This window comes from Cervus elaphus, chromosome 4 (genome assembly GCF_910594005.1).
Source record: "Cervus elaphus chromosome 4, mCerEla1.1, whole genome shotgun sequence".
Lineage (NCBI taxonomy): Eukaryota > Metazoa > Chordata > Mammalia > Artiodactyla > Cervidae > Cervus > Cervus elaphus.
In genome coordinates, this window is record NC_057818.1 from 21,727,186 (window position 1) to 21,747,008 (window position 19,823).

Here is a 19,823-nt window from a genome sequence, read left to right on the forward strand (position 1 = left end):
ATCTCAAACCCAGACCAGTATAACTTCAGCGTCCGTACTTTTTACATTACAGTGGCTCCCACAAGAGAGTAGACTCATATTGATTTTAGAAGCTGACATGGAAAGATGAGCAATAGATATTTCCACACCACCATACTGGTCCTGCAAATTAAACCACAAGGACCAAAGAATAAATGTCACTATAAAGGTAACACAGGAAAAAAAAGACATAGGACTTCTACCTAGTCAGCAATTATTGTGCTTAGGTTTATTTACTTCAAGGTGATCTCTTGGTTTTGTGTAATAGAAAGGGCTAGAAAAGAGAAACTTTAGGTTAAGGTGGAAGGCAAATGTAAATGGATACTGTAGAGCTGGTACAGTGTCTGTTGGCTGGTTTAGGCCCTGCAAGCTTGGGGAAGATAAAGAAAGTTGATGTAAAAACCTTGAGATTGTATTTCTGTGGAGAGTGCAAGAGGAGAGTTCAACTGAGAGGGAAAATAAGGGGCTACCAAATCGAGGCCCAGGGTTTGGAAAATTTCTACAACCCTGGGCACTGGGGTAGGGCATGGCCCATGGGTACAAAGGCCAGAAGTTTTGTGTGTGTTGGGGGCAGGGAGCTGGTTGTGATAGACAATGCTAGAAGTCCATCTAATCTGTCTTCCTCTTCCATCACAGGATTAGAATTGCAACAAGGCTCCCATCTGCTCTGCCAGACTAATTTTCCAGACCCCCCAGAGTCAAGGGGCCAGGTAAAAAAGTTCTCACCCGTGAAATGTGACAGGAAGTCATGTGTCTGGTTCCTATGGTGTTAGATATGCTTCCTCTACACTTTCTTCTTTCTACTCGTTAGAACCTGAGTAGGGTAGCAATCCAGCTTCAACCATGAGATGACGAAAATGACCTGGGGTATGAAGCAACAATGATTTGGCAGGAACCCAAGCCCACAAATGAATATGGGGAATAGGGCTGTCCTGCTAAACCAGACTGCTCACAAGGGGCCTAGTACATGAGGGAGAAGTAAACCTCTTTGTTCTTTATGCCTCGTATTTCATTGAGTCTCTGTGTTATAGGACCAAAAGCTGACCCTAAATAATATAGCAAAATAGTCCTCTAGGACTCATCTTAAGCATCCAAGTTTCTTCCTAAAATGGACAAGAAACCTATAAACAATGCCATAAATCACAGAATTTGCTTAAAAAAAAAAAAAGTAACTCTCATGAATCAAATCACAGGAACCTAAGATCACCTCTTGATCAAAAAATCCATACTGCTTTTGACCTAACAGTCATGCAGTGAGCAGTATGTCCTATTTTTTTTTAAGAAGTATATTTTGTTTTGGTAATTGTGCAAAATGCTGGGCTAGATGAATCACAAGCTGGAATCAAGATTGCCAGGAGAAATACCAACAACTTCAGATATGCAGATGATACCACTCTAATGGCAGAAAACAAAGGGGAACTAAAGAGCCTCTTGATGAGGAGAAAGAGGAGAGTGAAAAACCTAGCTTAAAACTTAACGTTCAAAAAACTAAAATCATGGCATCCAGCCCCATCTCTTCATGTCAAATAGAAGGGGAAAAGTGGAAACAGTGACAGATTTTATTTTCTTGAACTCCAAAATCACTGAGGACAGTGACTGCAGCCACAAAATTAAAAGACACTTGTTCTTTGGATGAAAAGGTATGACAAACCTAGACAGCATATTAAAAGCAAAGATATCACTTTGCCAACCAAGGTCCCTATAGTCAAAGCTATGGTTTTTCCAGTAGTCATGTATGGATGTGAGAGTTGGACCATAAAGAAGGTTGAGCATCAAAGAACTGACGTGGTGCAGAAGACTCTTGAGAGTCCTGTGGACTGTTAGATCAAACCAGTCAATCCTGAAGGAAACCAACCCTGAATATTCATTGACAGGACTGATGCTGAAGCTGAAGCTCCAATACTTTGGCCACCTGATTCAAAGAGCTGACTCATTGGAAAAGAACCCAATGCTGAGTAAGATTGAGGACAAAAAGAGAAGATGGTGACAGAGGATGGGTGAGATGGTTAGATAGCATCACACTCAACTGACATGAATTTGAGCAAATTCTGGGAAATAGTGAAAGACAGAGGAGCCTGGTGTCCATGGGGTCGCAAAGAGTTCCACACAACTTAGCAACTGAACAATAGCTACTCAGGTTACTTTATATTAAAGGCAATTAGACAACTTGACTAATTAGACACCTCGCTGGCATGCTGATTTGAGAACTTCATCAGTTGTCATTTTTTCCTCAAAATAGCAGTCTGAACCGCAAATCAAACCCAAGTTTTATCCTAATGTTACTCTGTAATAAACCTATTTTGTCAATCAATGTTTTAAAATATTATTTATCAAAAATAAAAGCATAAAATCAATTGCTTTAAAATATACGAATAAAGAGAGTCACAAAATTCCAAAAAGTCAAAATCATGCATCTATTTTCATACCCACCTCCCATTCTATCACAGGAATGTGCTCTCTCCCCCTCCTCAACTTTTCATGGTCACCTTTTCATTTTGAAAAGAAGGCTACCGACTGACTTAAAGTTCCTGGCACACAAGATGATTGAAACAGTGAGCACTGAGCATTTAAAATTCACATTTGCAAGGTGAACATCTGGAACACATTCAAAAGAGGGAAAAATTATGAAATGAGAATATTATTAATAGCTAACATATTGCAAGACATGAATCAATGGGCAACCTGTTTCCTAAATCCTTTCTGGGGGAAAAAAATCTTTGAAAGGAAAAAGCACAACACGGCAGAATCTACTACTACCATGGAAGGAAATATGATTTACAGCATCACCTTTCAGAGGTAAACTTGCCATTTGTTTAAAATGCTGATAATGTCTGCATTCTATTCTTTCCTCCTGCCTTACGTGTTGCTGAGGGAAGATCTTTGTAGTTAACGAGGAGCTTTTTCTTCAGCAGGGAAGTGGGATTTTCACACTTGCACTTAGCAGCAGCGAGTCTCAGCCCCGCAGTTTATTTTTGTAATAATTAATAAAATTTCACACTTCCTGGCTTCCTTGCCCCTGCCCAGAGAATGGCTTGCTGCCACATTTCTGCGTGCTGTCGTAGGAAATGAAGTGATGTTACATGAGGATCCAGCTTGGAAGGAAAGCATAAGAAGGTCCTTGTGTTCCATTGAGTGCGTTCTCAGTGACAGTTTCACTGAGGGGTGACCCCAGTGGATCCCCAAATGTGCAGCGCGGTAGAGACGGAGGCTGGTATTTATAGCTCCAGGTGTTGACATGCTCAAACCAACTCTGTCTATTTTATTAAGAGAAAAATAGTCCTCTATTACTCTTATTTTAGGTGTAAGGGAAAGGAACTCACTTTTGCAATGAATCTGGCAAACGTGTCTTAAACTAAATACAAAAAGCAAAGGATTCCCTTTCAGGAGTAGAAGAGTCATTCATACACTTCACAAATATTTATTGAGTGCTGACCAGACTCCAGGCACTATTCTTGGCATGGGTGATATGGCTGGGAACCAGACAGACAAGTCCTACCAAAAAAAAAGTGAAAGAGCAAACATAGTTCGGGGAAAGAGATCTTTAAGCATCCCAGGTATGAGTTACTCTGAGGACCCCAATCACTTTGTTAACATTCAGGGAAATCGAAGAATGATGTTCAGAACTTCTCACATTCCTGTCTGGCAGGCAGCCAAGCCCTCCTCCCACTAATCCTGCATTATGTTCATCACCACCACCATCATCATTGTCTTCAGTAATAAACATGATAGTCAGGTTTTTTGATTACGAGCAAACATTGAACTCAAGGCTAATACATGTTTTATAACTTTACTCTTCTCAACAATCCCATGAGTTATAATCCCCATTGCACAAATGAGAAAACCAAGGCAGAGGTATGTTAGTAACTTTGCCCAAAGTCACACAACTTATAAGTGAGAAGCCCAAGATGAGAACACAGGCAACTAGGCTCCAGATAGCCACTCATTCTATCCAATGCACATAAAAGATCAATCCCCCATGAATCATGAGTTTCCCTTTCCCTGTGTGGTGGTCCATGCTGTTTGCCAAGCCCTGGAAAACTTTTCCCATCAGGACAACTGAGAAAGCCTCCCCTTGAATCCAAGATCAAAGTACATATATGGGACTGGGGAGGCACATGAGTCCTCCGTCATCTTCCATCTGATTTAACACAAACCTCAAAAGGAATCCATGCGCTATCTCCAGTGTGTAGTCTATGAAGGAATATAATAGGTCTGAAGGCCACATTAAAAGTGAGAGAACATTCCGCCTCGAACTGGAAATGAGAAAATGCAATATGCAGCTCTTCATTTGAGTTAAATTTAAATAAATAATTGTTCAGTTCATGCTGCCTGGGGAACCCGTTGTACAGGTCTTCAAGTAGCTTCCAATTTTATAGCGAGAAGACATACAATCAACACAGGACTTCCACCGTCTTGCATTTAATAAGTCCTTCCTTAATGTCTCCGTAAGCATCATTTTGTTTGAAATTCAAACACCTTGGGAGGTAGGAAGGACAGCAATCATTTTCAAAACTAGACACATAGGAGGAAACTGAGGAAAGGGAAGAAGAGTGAGTGGATCACTAAACACGTGCTAGACATTAGGTTCCTAACGCGTGTTTCATCCGGATCCTTGCTCAGTAAGGAATCTCCCAGGGGAATACGCCCCTACATTAGCCATATTTCTAAAGCACCTCGCACCTGGGCTTCAGATCGGAGCAGAAGAAAAGGCACCGACAACAGCACTTCTTTGGCCCCCGTCGTCTGGAAGACAAACCCCAGCAACAGCGACCCTGTAACCTGCCGCCGCCCTGCAGCGCTGCCGGAAGACACTGCACCAGTTTTTGGCAGCTCAGGCAGCTAGACTTTATCATTACTTCACATTAATGTACTTGGCAATCACACAGAAGAGCTTTTAAATCTAATGGGTCAGACAATAAAAAAGCAGAGTTACACGAGCATTTTCAAAATGATGGGGCTGTGACCCTTTTAGGTATGCCGTGCTGCCTTATTCCAGGGGCGTGCAGAATTGCAATGCGTCACACAAATTTCCAGTCTGGTTGCTTGGGTATGTGTAGCATGAGGTTTCTCCAAAGAGCATGGAAATCTGCATCTGTGCGGATGTGTGTTCCGGCAGGCGTGTGCGGGTCGGTGTGGATGGGTGCACGTGCATGTATATTTCTCTGGCCTCCATCAACTTTTCTGGCAAAATTGGGTTAAGACAGGCTACCTGGAGCACTGGCATTCAGGCTAAACAGGGCTGAGCTTCAGGCTGTGCACCACAGCTTCTAAGGGCTTTCATTGTGCTGTTTTCTTCTTGAAGGTTCTGTGCACTTGCTTGTTCAGTCGTGTCTGACTCTCTGCGACGTCATGGACTGTAACCTGCCAGGCTCCTCTGTCCATGGGGATTCTCCAGGCAAGAATACTGGAGTGGGTTGCCATGTCCTCCTCCAGGGGATCTTCCCAACTCAGGGATCAAACCCAGATCTCCTGCATTGCAGGCAGATTCTTTGCTATCTGAGCCACCAGGTTCTAAACCTCTGATATTTTCCATTGGTAGTGGTCAAGAAGTTTCTTTCCTAGGCTAAAAATGTATTTAGATTTTAGGCAACAACATTTATAAAGTAAGTCAAGACTTTTTTTTTTAATGGTTTGAGTGTTATAAAATTGTGTTTTTTGTTGCTGCCGTTGATGCTTTATTTTAAAAATTTTACTTTTTGGCTGTGCCATACAGCATGTGGGCTCTTATTTCCCTGACCAGGGATGGAACCCACACTCCCTGCATTGGAAGTGTGGAGTCTTAGCCACCGGGCCACCAGAGAAGTCCTTGCTTTTTATTTTTTACATAAAACTATATAATGCCTATCATATGAAGAACTGATGAAATACTTTCAGAATTCTCCATATTTATGGAGGCATTTTTTTTCCTTGAATCACTTGCACACTCCATTTCCAGGTGATACCATCATCGGCGGCCTTCTTATCAGTGTCAATAATTCCATTTGGCAGGCAACAGCTAATTCTTTTCATGTGCTAATGATTAATCAGACAAGCCTATTTACTAATGTATCAGAATGCATTAGAAACATAAGGTAATGGCGGACAGAACATCAATTCAGATATAAATGAACTACATTTACATTGGATACCTATTGACTTATGTCACAGAATGAAGTAGAAAATGCAATTTACTTGTAAACCATTAAAATGAATGAAAATAGAATTTCAAACTCCATCTTCAAACATAACTTTATTGACTTGGCTGTGAGCCTTAAGGGAGTGTCTAACTAAGTTTAAAATATATAAATAACACACTAATTCATTTTGCCATAAAAGAGTTAGTGTCTCACCAACTAAATGCCAAGGAATTTACTTAAGTTGGAACTAGTACAAAATAAAGAGAGGTCATGAAGCATAGTGTGAGAACATATTAGGGTTCTTGTGTTGGGGTTTTCTGATTTGAGATCTCTTCTAACCTGGTTTTGTCCCAAATCCTGCATATGTGCATGTCCAAAGGACATTGATCCATATCTAACAAAAAATTAGAAGAGTAAAATCTTTATGACAGGGAGGAGGAGGGAGGGAGAGAGAGAGGAAAGAAAGAGAGACAGAAAAGGGTAGGTTTTGGGAGTTAGGTCAAGTGACATCACATTAGTAACATAAAGTGAAGAGTTAGTCACTCAGTTGTGTTCAACACTTTGTGACCCCGAGCACTGGAGCTCCTCTGTCTGTGGAATTCTCCAGGCAAGAATACTGGAGTGGGAGTGTCCATTCCCTTCTGCAAGGGATCTTCCCGATCCAGGGATTGAACCTGGGTCTCTTGCATTGCAGGTGGATTCTTTACCTTCTGAGCCACCAGGGAAGCCTAACATTACAACATTGGGAAGCAATGTTAGGAGTCTACACTGAACCTTCATTGGCTGAAAAGGGTTATCAAAAGATATTTTGAGAAAAATGAGAATAAATTTTAAGGTCACATAACGGGGGGGATGGGTTTGAACTATTTAATATGAAAAATAGCTGAGCCTCTGAGATGATGCTTTCATCTAGATGTTGAGCTTCAGATAGACAAGACTTCTTGTCTCAGAACTTCGCAAGTGTATAGGGACAGACATGAGGAAATTGGAACTACTCAAAAATATGTAATTAAATTCTAAGCAATTGTTGGTATCTATGACAACTAAGATCCAGCCAAATGACCAATAACTGCCTTTGAATTAGAGACTTAGGTGATTGTTGCAGTTTTAAAAACCCAGTCTTGGGAGAACTCAAAGGAAAAATGGGGGTGTATTTTAAGGGAAAACCTAACCTGCCTGACTGTCCCTTTCTTTCGAATCTCTTCTCAGACTACACTGTAAGGTGTTAATGAAAAGTAATGTGTAACTAGAGCAGCAAGCATTTTCCAGAGCATAGTCCCAAAAAAGCTGTCAAGAGAAAGAGGTTTGTTGATAAAGAATTTCACGATCAAATATGTTTAGGACATTCAATATTAGCTTCCCTTTCCAACCATTTGAAAATTCACCAGGCATCTTGGCATATTAAAGGCTCTGAAAAGTCCTACAGTAAAGAAAACTTTTAAATGTGTTCCAGCAGCATTTTTCAAGCTTAATTAAGCACAGGGATATTTGCTTCCCCTACACACAGATCAAGTGTTCCATAAAGCATAGTTTTAGAAGTACTAACAAATATAAAAATACTGAGAAAATTAAATATGTCAGGTAATCTACTTCTTATCCTAAAGAAAAATGGAAAGCATCTCTCAATGCTATTATTTGTCAAGAAAGAAGAAGCTAAAGGAACCCTTTTCAATCTCAGCAAAAGGAAGCTTTCCACGTATCTGACTCAAATGGTCTTTTCTGTGCTTGGGTCGTGTCTATGAACAAATACCAGACACACACTCCTTGCATTGAGTGGCACACGCCAGAACAGGTGTGGGTCTAGGTGCCCCTCCCACTAAAAAGTACAACTTCCACACTCATTAACCCACTCAGAAGGACCTTGTGCAGGTATTACTACAGGTACCAAGGGAAGAATTAATAGCACCTTTGTCTGTGTCCCCAAAAGGAACATAAAATCTCCTCCTGTTCGTTCCTAGCATCTAATCCATCAAGAAACTGTCTGGAAGATAAATTGGAGCTAAGCTGACTTTTGTTAATAATGTAACAATTTTGAAAGTGCAGCTTTAATCAAGGGGAAAATTTTCTAGAATTTGACAACCTTTTCCATTCCCTTTGGTATAGGCTCCATTTCTTTTTTCAAAACTGTCTAATGCTGTTTCTTAGGTGGTGTTCAATAGAAACCAGTCTATAATGCAATGCACTCTCTTTATGTGATGTTTAGATATGAGATTGATCTCGATGGGCACCCTGGAGTTCTGAAAGTAGGATTATTGGATTTTGTGGCTTTCTCAGATGTCGAAGATCTTTAAACAGTGTCTTGCAAAGTTGCTACATCCCGCTTGTCTGTAAAACACTTATGAACTCATCAAAGAAGGTAGACTTCATTTTAATTAGACATGGTGGGTGAATGGGGGTGGGGGTGGGGGAGGCTGGAAGCCAACTTCCTCCCACCATCTAGTTAAGTGCCAGGACCACGTTCACTTCCATACCTTGAAAAGAAAAATGAGTTCCTCCATCTCCAGATCAATAGGGCCTTAACAGGAAGACTGCTGACACAGGATGGAATTCAGAATTCACAATAGTGGCAGGGACAAAAGACATGGTTGTTAAAGTAGAAGTTTGGCTGCCATGTTATCTCAGGATTCCTCCAGATTTTAATAGCTTTGAATTTGGGCTGAATCAGATGGGAGCAATAAAATGATAGGTTAGCCTCATGGAGTGGCTCGCATTTAAGAAAAACAAAGCAATTAACATACAGTATATTTCCTCTGAAATAGTTACAGATGCAGAAGACAAACTCAGGGTTACTAGGGGGAAGGGGGGAAGGGATAAAGTGGGAGATTGGGATTGACATATACACACTACTGTATATAAGACAGATGACTAATGAGGACCTATTATGCAGCACCTACCAATATTCACTGGAAGGACTGATGCTGAAGCTGAAGCTCCAATACTTTGGCCACCTGATGTGAAGAACTGACTCATTAGAAAATGCCCTGATGCTGGGAAAGACTGAAGGCAGCAGGAGAAAGGGACGACAGAGGGTGAGATGGCTGCATGGCATCACCAACTCGATGGACATGAGTTTGAGCAAGCTCTGGGAGTTGGTGATGGACAGGGAAGACTGGCATGCTGTAGTTCATAGGGTTTCAAAGAGTCAGACACAACTGAGCGACTGAACTGAATTGTATAGCAAAGGGAACTCTATTCAATGCTCTTTAATAGCCTATATGGGCTTCCCCTGTGGCTCAGCTGGTAAAGAATCTGCCTGCAATGCAGGAGACCTGGGTTCAATCCCTGGGTTGGAAGGATACCCTGGAGAAGGGAAAGGCTACCCATTCCAGTATTTTGGCCTGGAGAATTCCATGGACAGTATAGTCCATGGGATCACAAAGAGTTGAACTGAGTGACTTTCACTTTCACTTTCAATGGCCTATATGGGAAAAGAATCTGAAAACGAGTGGATGTATGTATCTGTACAACCGATTCAGTTTCCTATGCACCTGAAACAAACACAAAATTGTAAATCAACTCTACTTCAATTTTTTTTTTTAAGTTAGGTAGCTATTGTGCAGTAGACACCACAGTTGTGGCCCACAGCCCCTCCAAAGCCACCATGTCAGGCATCAGGAATGTCTGGAAGCAAATGGGCTATTATCCCAGAGGGAAAGTGTGAGGACTCTTAGAGTACAACCACCTGGAAGCTCATGCTGGCTCATGCATCTTGTCACTGCAATCAAACAGTGACTCTCCTTTTCAGATTTGCAACCAATGGACCAAGCAATCCATAAATGTACACAGGAACAAGAATCAATAGGTATTCTCATTTCATGTTTCCTCCCATCATTTTTTCAAACTAGTGGCATTTGTATTCACATTTTTGTTCAAGTGAAGTATAAAATTCTATCTGATGTGGCACAAATTCCATGGGCCTGATTTCCCATGTACATATACACAGCACAGGTTTACCAACCACTGTCTTGGCTCTGAGAATAAGGGGTCTATTTGAGATGGCCTAACTGGTTCCACTCAAGCACAGAGGGTGAAGGTTTTCTTTAAAATTCTGCCACCGCTACAAGATACCATGATACACATATAGGAATGACCCAAATCCAGAAAACTGACAACACCAAATGCTGGCTTAGATAGAAAACAACAGAAATATTCATTCACCAGCACTCATTGCTGGTGGCAATGGAAAATGGTACAGCCACTTTAGAAGACAGTTTATCAGTTTCTTACAAAACTAAACATACTCTTACAGTATATGCGTGCATGCTAAGTCACTTCAGTCACATCTGACTCTTTGCAACCCTATGGACCATAGCCCACCAGGCTCTTCTGTCCATGATATTCTCCAGGCATGAGTACCAGAGTGGGTTGCCATGCACTCTTCCAGGAGATCTTCCTGACCCAGGGATCAAACCCATGCCTCTTATGTCTCCTGCATTGGTAGATGTGTTCTTCACCATTAGTGCTGCCTGAGAAGCCCACTCTTATGGTATGATCCAGTGATCACACTCCTTGGCGTTTACTCAAAAGAGCTGAAAACTTATGACCACACGAAAACCCACACAAGAATATTTATAGTGACTTGATTCATAATTGCCTAAACTTGGACACAGCTAAGAGGTCCTTTTGTAGATGAATGGATAAACCAATTGTGGTACATCCAGTAATGGAATATTATACACCGCTAAAAGGAAATGAGTCATCAAGCTATAAAAAGTATGGAGAAGCCTTGAATGCATACTACAAAGCCAATCTGAAGTGGCTACATACTGTATTATTCCAAGTAAACGACATTTTGGAAAAGGCGAGACTATGGAGACAGTAAAAAAGTTAGTTGTTACCAGGCAAGGTGGATGGGAAAGAATGAACAGGCAGTGCATGGAGGACTTTAATGCCAGTGAAAATATTCTGTGTGATACATAATGGTGGAGACATGTCATGATGCCTTTCTCTAAATCTACAGGATGTGCAATACCAACAATGTAAACTACAAACCCTGGGTGATACTGATGTGTCAAGGTAGGTCCATCCACTGTGACAGATGTCCCATCCTGTGGGGGATATTGACAATGGGGAGGCTATACATGTGTGGGGGCAGGAGATATATCAGAAATTTCTGGACTGTCTTAATGCTGCTATGAAGCTAATAGTGCTCTAACAAAATTAAGTGTTCTAAGTAAAGCCAAAACAAAACCCACCACCATACCCTCCGGGTGCTCAGGGTACATGCCCTCTGACTCAGATTATCTGTGTCCCATGGTATTGATATGAGAGTTGGCCAATGGGGTGGGGTGGATGGGGACTGAGATTAGTCTTGTGGTCAGTTGAGCATAATGCGCTGTGTCCGTCAAAGGGGCTGGTTCAATGGGAAGGGCATCCACTGCTAAGTCCCCAGGGCAGGCTCTACGCACCACTCAACTGAGGGATGGCTGGGCCCTCTGCAGGTACAAAAGAGGTCCCCTTTCATCTTCTAAGTGTAAATCCTGGACCAGACCTTCTTGAGAGGATGCTAAGCCTGAGACTGAGATGTGTCCTAATGCTGTCTCTACTCTGTCCACACACTCTCTCCATTCAGAGCCAGCCTCATGAGCCCATTAATGCCTCTCCCTCATCGCTCTGCATCCTGTGTCTTCCCAGAGTCCAGGACTTCATTTATTCCTCACTCATTAGGGCTTCCCCAGATCTGTGCTCAAGGTATACATGTAGGTCTTCCCCTCACGCTATAGCCTGGGATTTGGAAATGCAGGAACCCATCCCTGATCCCTCTTTTCTCTCTCCATTGTTGTTGGGTCATCTTTCCCTTGAGCAGTGAAGACAGGCTGCCGAGAGGACTGGATGAGAGAAGGGGCAAAGGGGAGAAGGAAAGAAATGCTCCTGTGTCCTCAAACACACAAGCCTCTCAACTTTTAAAATGTCACAGCATTCTATAAAACGCTCCAATGTGCTAGCTTCGGCAGCACAAATACTAAAAAACGCTCCGAGACTTCAGGGGGTGGTGGCTACTGAACTTGCTTAAAATGTCAGGAATAGAGTGTAAAGACACTGTTTCTTCAGTTAAAAGAAATGAAAACCTGCATGGGGGGCCTGAGTTTGGGATGGATGGGATAGTACTGGGGCAATCAGAAGATGCAGGGATAGGGGACAGGAGCTACAATAGGTGGTTCTGTACCCACATCCCCAACACACACCAACACACTGGCATGGGCACACATGTGCTTCATCTCAAAATATAAACCATTGCTTATACATGGTAGCAGCATGCCACAACTATTTGTTTCTAAGCAAGGGAAAAGACCAAAGACTGTGTCATAGTGAGAAAAATAGGAGCTTTAGGATGAGCAATCCTAAAATCGAGACTCACTGTATGACCTCAGAAAAAAAATAGCTTTCTTTTCTGAGCCTCAGTTTTCTCATCCGTTCAATGGAAATATTCATGTCTCTTCTCTGCCGGTCCCACGGGATTAGGAATGCTATATGAGACCATGAACAGATAAGTGTTTTATAAACTATAACATATTATCTCCTCCCTAAGGTTTGGGGTTAGGAGGAACTAATAAATAATTACAAAATTTGGGAAAGAGAAAGAAGGCCAGGGAGGAAGAAAGATGACCCAAAGGATTCACTGTGGCTCATCTTCCTCACCCTAATCTCCAGGTGGGGCCGCATCTCCCAGTCATTCTCCAAACTTCGGAAGCCAGATCTGCATTATGGGGATGGGAGAAGGATGATGCCCCAGCAAAGCATTTACCCAGAGTCCACTTCCTAGAAGGAAGTATAAAAATAGTTTGTCTATTACCTGGATATTTCTTGGCAGTGTCTTATTCCTAGCAGGTAGAATAGAGACTGTACTAGGTATTCAGCAAATGCCTCAATTTTCCATGCATGCCATAGAGCAGAGCTTTCCAACTGTAATTCACAGACTACCAACACCAGAAGCATCATAAAAGTTGTTAAAATGAGGAGTCCTGGGCTCTATCCTAGGTTGTGGGATCAGACTATGGGGGCTGTGGCCCAGAAGTCAGCATTTTAATTATGCACATTAAAAGGGCTTCTCAGGTGGTTCTAGTGGTAAAGAACCTGCTAGCGAATGCGGGAGACATGAGATATAATGCCCAGCCAATGCAGGAAACATTAGAGACACAGGTTCAATCCCTCGGTTGGGAAGATCCCCTGGAGGAGGGCATGGCAACCCACTCCAGTATTCTTGCCTGGAGAATCCCATGGACAGAGGAGCCTGGTGGGCTACAGGTTATGGGGTTGTAAAGAGTTGGACACGACTGAAGCGATTTAGCATGTAGGCACGTACACAAGTATATTAAAAAGAAGAGCTGAAATTTGCAGCTACAGATAATAATACAATCATAATCATAAAAGTTCAAATGAATTAAACATCTTTTTACATGTTGGACATAATCCTAAGTGCCTTACGTGCATTAATGGGTTGATGCCCACAATCATGCTATGAAGTAAGTACCATTATTATAATCAATTTGCAATGAAATCAAAAGAAAAAAACAGAGCTTCTGTAAGCAAGTGACACCTGAAAGTTCATGGAGGGAATAAGTTTCAAGGCTGAGGTTACCACCCTGCTCCTGGGCTCTCCATTGTACAGACACCCAGCTCATACCTGCAGGCAACATAAGACAGAAATTACATGAATGTTTGGTATCCCTAACCATGGCCGGGATATGCCCCTTGGGTTATGCTAGGGTGAAATCAGCAGCTCCAGAGAGCTGATCTCTCTCAGTGCTGACAGGCCCCAGAGCCAGACAACCCCTCTCTCTTATTCCATTATGTTTTGCTGCTTGAGATGCATTTGTGATGTTTAATTTATATCCCCTGATCATAAAGTGATTGCATCACTAAAAAGGCTGTGATGTTGATTTATACGATAGTTGCTTGTGTCTGTTAATTAGAGAAATATCATTTGGCTTCCCATGGAAGAAAAACAATAAATTATAGAGGAGGAGGGAGGGGCCATCATTCCCCAAACCTCTGTTGGTTACTCCTCTTGAATCTTATTTATGATCCCCAGGGGTTTTATTCCATTTACACCAACAACCTCTGGATAAAGCCATTAACTTGGGTTCAGAAGGAAGGAACAGGAGAAAAACATGAAGTAGGAAAATAAATGTAGAAATTGTCTAAGTATATTAAGGCACATGAACACACACACTCACACACACACACACACAAAACTGTGATGCAGAGACACAGTTCAACCTACTTCACGTGCTCTTCCTCAGCCAACCTTCCCATCCCACCCTCACCACGAGCATCACTGTCTCCAAGGCAGGACTCTCCCTAGTAAAACCAACAAATAAGCAACTTGCAAGAAAAAAGGAGTTGCCTTTTAGGAAGACTGACCCCATATTTTCCATGCAGTGGACTGTGTGCCTGGACAAGGACTTCATTTTTCTCCAACAACTGAAACTAATCTTGTTTATGCCTAAAGGGAAGTACAAAGAAGGAGAATTTTTTTTATTGATTCAATGGTTTACTCATTCAACAAGCATTAGCCAGTATATGTACCTACTACATGGCAGGCCCCAGGTTAAGGCTGGGTGTGCAGTGGTCAGCAGAAATGGTCACAATCCCAGATGTCACAGAACTTAGTTTCTAACGTGGGAGAGGACATAAATCAGGTGACATAAATGACATATTTGTTGTTATTGTTCAATCACTAAGTCATGTCTGACTCTTTACGACCCCATGGATTGCAGCACCTCAGGCTTCCCTGTCCTTCACCATTACTCAGAGTTTGCTCAAACTCATGTCTATTGAGTCAGTGATGCCATCCAACCATCTTGTCCTCTGTCATCCCCTTCTCCTCCTGCCTTCAATCTTTCCCAGCATCAGGGTCTTTTCCGATGAGTTGGCTCTTTGCATCAGGTGGCCAAACTATCGGAGCTTCAATTTCAGCATCAGCCCTTCAAATGAACATTCAGGGTTGATTACCTTTAGGTCTGACTGCTTTGATCTCCTTGCTGTCCAAGGGACTCTCAAGAGTCTTCTCCAACACCACAGTTCAAAAGCATCAATCCGGCATGATAGCGGATGAGATGGTTGGATGGCATCACCAACTCAATGGACACGAGTTTGGGTAAACTCCAGGAGTTGGTGATGGATAGGGAGGCCTGGTGTGCTGTGGTTCATGGGGTCACAAAGAGTCAGACACAACTGAGCGACTAAACTAACTATCCCGGTAAAGACAGAGGGAAAAGTATTCTGGAAAGATGGAATGGCTTGTGCAAAAGCTGAGAGGAAGCAGGGTGAATCCTAAGGATTCAAAGATCCCCAATGTGAGCATAGGGAATAGTGAGGGGGGCAGTGACTGAAGATGGGGCTGGGGAGGCTGGAGCCACATCACACAAGGTCCCGGAGCCAGAATTAGCTTTTATCCCAAGGGCAGAGCAGTGGGATGCTGCTACAAGGTTTTGAACTAGGGCAGCAGAGTGGTGTAATCAGATTTGCATTTTGAAAAGGTCATTGTTACATATCTTGAAAAGACTTTTGAGTTTCCTGAGACCAAAATGGCCACAACATTAGATTTAGGTAGACAGTCCTCAGGTTGGGTGAAACATTATGAAATGTTACGGCATGTGACTCAACCAGGTCTTTGACACTGTCAGTGAGGATGAGCTCGTCTTCTTCCTTTGCCCCATCCCTGGATCATCCTTTTTGTACCCATTCCTATTCATGCACCAGAAGTGTGTATCTCGTAACTGGCAGAAGGAGAAAGTAGGAAAAGGAGAGTAGGAGAAAACAAACTGATGGAGGGGATGACACAGCATCTTCTCCCTGCCCAGCTCCTGGGCCTAGATTTGAGCCCATGTCACGAGAAGGATGAGAGGTAGAAAGTGACGGAGCAGAGGCTGGTGCAACCGGCTCTTGACAATGTTTTCCTCACAAAGACTCCCTTGGCCACTCAAATTAAGGTAACCCCCAACAGGCCTCCTCTCCACCATAAAGTGACCAGAAGCATTTATTCACTTCTTTGACTTTTAATAGAAAATGGTCTTTCTCCTTATCGCTATCATTGAACATACTGTTGTTGTTGTTCAGTTGCTCAGTCGTGTCTGACTCTTTGTGGCTCCATGAACTGCAGCATGCCAGGCTTCCCTGTCCTTCACCATCTCCTGGAGTTTGCTCAAACTCATGTCCATTGAGTCAGGGTGATGCCATCCAACCATTTCATCTTCTGTTGCCCCCTTCTCCTCCTGCCCTCAATCTTTCCCAGCATCAGGGTCTTTTCCAATGAGTTGGCTCTTTGCATCAGGTGGCCAAAGTACTGGAGTTTCAGCTTCAACATAAGCACTTCCAATGAATATTCAAGGTTGATTTCCTTTAATAATAATAACTTAATATTATTATTGTATAACATAATAATAACAACTGAGCATAGTCCTTGCCATATGGCAGGTGCTCAAAAGCCTTTGTGTAACGAATGAATGGAGGATCATAGAGTGAGTTATGACTTCAACAGCATCAGGGGACATTTACCTTTTAGGTACACGCTAGAGCAGGCTAAATAAACATACTAAGAAGTTAGGGTAAGGAAGACAAACACTGAGGGTGATTTTACTCTAGGGTGGCTAGGGAAGTTCTTTCTGATGATATTGGAGAAGAGATCAGAAGTGAGGAAAGAAGCCATAAAATTAACTGTGGAGGGAGCCTCCCAGGCAGAAGAAAAGGCAAGTATATAAATGGCAAAGAAGTGTTAGAATTCATGACTGAGTTATGGTTGACTGCCATATTTTCTTGCTTGAGGATTTGGAAAGATGATATTGTTATTCTCTAAGACTCTTGGCTGGTGGTTCAGAGGTAAAGAATCCACCTCCAATGCTGGAGAATTAGGTTCGATCCTGAATCAGGAAGATCCACTGGAGAAGGAAATGGCAACCTACTCCAGTATCCTTGCCTGGGAAATTCCATGGACAGAGGAGCCTGGAGAGCTACAGTCCATAGGGTCGCAGAGTCGGACACAACTGAGCGAATAACAGCAAAGACTCTGGGCACAGACAGTGGTCCTCCCTGGGCCCACTCTAGCAGGAACCACTCTAGGAGGCCTTCAGGTGGCCTCATAGGTAAGATTTCTGAAAAGTGAAGGCAGGGAGAAAGAGAAAATGGCAGTTATCATGTGGAACTGTAGTTTCAGAGTGGTTGTTATCAGAGGATATGGGAGTCACCCTTCATGGGAACACTGGGGGAGGTCTCAGGAAACGTGTAAGATATGGTAGTTGAGGAGCAAGTTCCTTTTGTGACTATATACTAGAAAGCTTCAGGGCCACAGGGCCTTGGGGTTAAGGAGAAAAGACTAGGCTCCTGATGACTTCTGAGACGTGAATGTACTACTCACTTAAACTGAATCTTTCCTGGAAAGATCTGATGCAGGGTAGTAAGCATGAAAAACCACACAATGTATGAAAACACTTCATTCCACTTGGACAGGCAGGCTCTCAAAAATGGAGGTGGAAGCTTCTGTGATCCTACTCATCCCCAAATGACATGCTTAAAGTCCCAGACCACATGTCTCGTTGCATGAGCCTTTTACTGACCACTGCTATCCAACTGGACACCTTTCAATCCTTTGGATTCATCATCCCCTCTCCCAGCTTTTGCATATACTCTTCCTCCTTGCTGGAATGACTTTCCCTGTCTGAACTGAATTAGCCTGTTATTAGTATTATACTAGATCTTTCAGCTTTACCATCTTGTTCAATTAAAAAAAAAAACAATGATTTAATGTAATTTTGTAAAATAACTTGACACCAAAAGCTCTATAAAAAATCAAAGAAAAACCTCCAGCTTTAGCACATAATGGGCTTCCTTAGTGGCTCAGATGGTATAGGGTATAGTATTTCAGGTGTTTCATCAGTGACTATGTAACAATAGATTCATCATCTATTTTATGCAAAGCACCAGGCCCCAAAGCAGAGAAGTAAACAGTTCTCACATAGGTGTGACTCAAACCCAGATTTCACTGGCTGTGTGCTTTGGGACAGTCAGGTCTATAGCCATCATGGGTCCTCAGAGAAGACTGTTCTGTCCAAAGACTCGGGATTATAGTTTTGTTTTATTAAGACTCTGCTTCTGACCCAAGCAAAGCTTCAGAAAGTACTCTCCAAATGATGTGTGTGTGTGTGTGTGCACGCATGTGAATGCATGCATATATATATATATATATATATATATATATATATATATATATATATATATCTCAGCAGATAACAGCAGATAACCTGAAATTCTTAGTTTTAGGTTTTTTTTAAATTTTGCAATTATGTCTTTTGGTCTCAGTTTACTGTGGAAAGGTGACCTCAGAAAGTAAGAAATAGACAACTTTGAGAGAGACCCATCTTAGAAATCATTTGTTATTGGCTGAATTCTATTCCTCAAAAACTTATGTGGAAGCCCTAACCTTCAGAACTGCAGAAAGTGACCGGATTTAGAGACAAGGTCTTTAAAGGAGTGATGAAGTTGAAATGAGGGTGTCAGGGTAAGCCCCAATCTGATCAGGCTGGTGTCCTTATAGGAAGAGGAGATACAGCCGCAGACACAGTGGAGGGAACACCAGATGAAGACACGGGAAGTAAACAGCATCTAGATCTCAGGAGAGAGGCCTCAGGAGAAACAGCCCTGCCCAAACCTTGATCTTGGACTTCCAGCTTCCAGAACTGTGAGAAAATGAACTTCTGTCAGGTAAGCTACCGAGTCTGCAGAACTTGGTCATGGCAGCCCTGGCAAACTACTGCAGCCATATCCCATCCCTGTGTGGACATCACAGACCAAGTCCCTGGAAAGGAGACCAAAAGTTTGAAATTCACCTCACTGCCACTGCCACGCCCACGATGCCTGAGTGTGAAGCAGCTAAGAAGATTTTTGTCTGCTGATTTTAGGTAATATCATGGAAGTCTTAGCAAACTCTCCTCAGGGACTGAAACCCATCCCACCTCTAAGGACTCCTTCTTTCAGAAACAACTTAGACTTCATTCCTTTTCCATCTCCATGTCTCTTCAAGGCCCATGAAGCATGCCCTGCTCCCGTTCTCAACCAGAGATGCACATAAAAATTGTCTAATTAAATTAAACTTACAAACATTCCTATCTGGTTCTACCCCTGATCTCACGAATTAGAATCTCAGGACTCCAAGTGAGGAAAAGCCACATACAAATTAAAATAAAATAAAAAAAGAGGTGGCATAATTGGAGATACCAAGGATAAGCAAGTAGCCACTGTTGTACTTATTCGGTAACATGCAATTAGGTCTTAGTATGGCCGTTTTCAGTTCTGGGCTGGAGGAAGAACAAGCTGGAATTAAAATTGCCAGGAGAAATATCAATAACCTCAGATATGCAGATAACGCCACCCTTATGGCAGAAAGTGAAGAGGAACTAAAAAGCCTCTTGATGAAAGTGAAAGAAGAGAGTGAAAAAGTTGGCTTAAAGCTCAACATTCAGAAAACTAAGATCATGGCATCTGGTCCCATCACCTCATGGGAAATAGATGGGGAGACAGTGGAAACAGTGACAGACTTTATTTTTTGGGGCTCCAAAATCACTGCAGATGGTGACTGTAGCCATGAATTTAAAAGACGCTTACTCCTTGGAAGGAAAGTTCTGAGCAACCTAGATAGCATATTAAAAAGCAGAGACATGACTTTGCCAAAAAAGGTCTGTCTGGTCAAGGCTA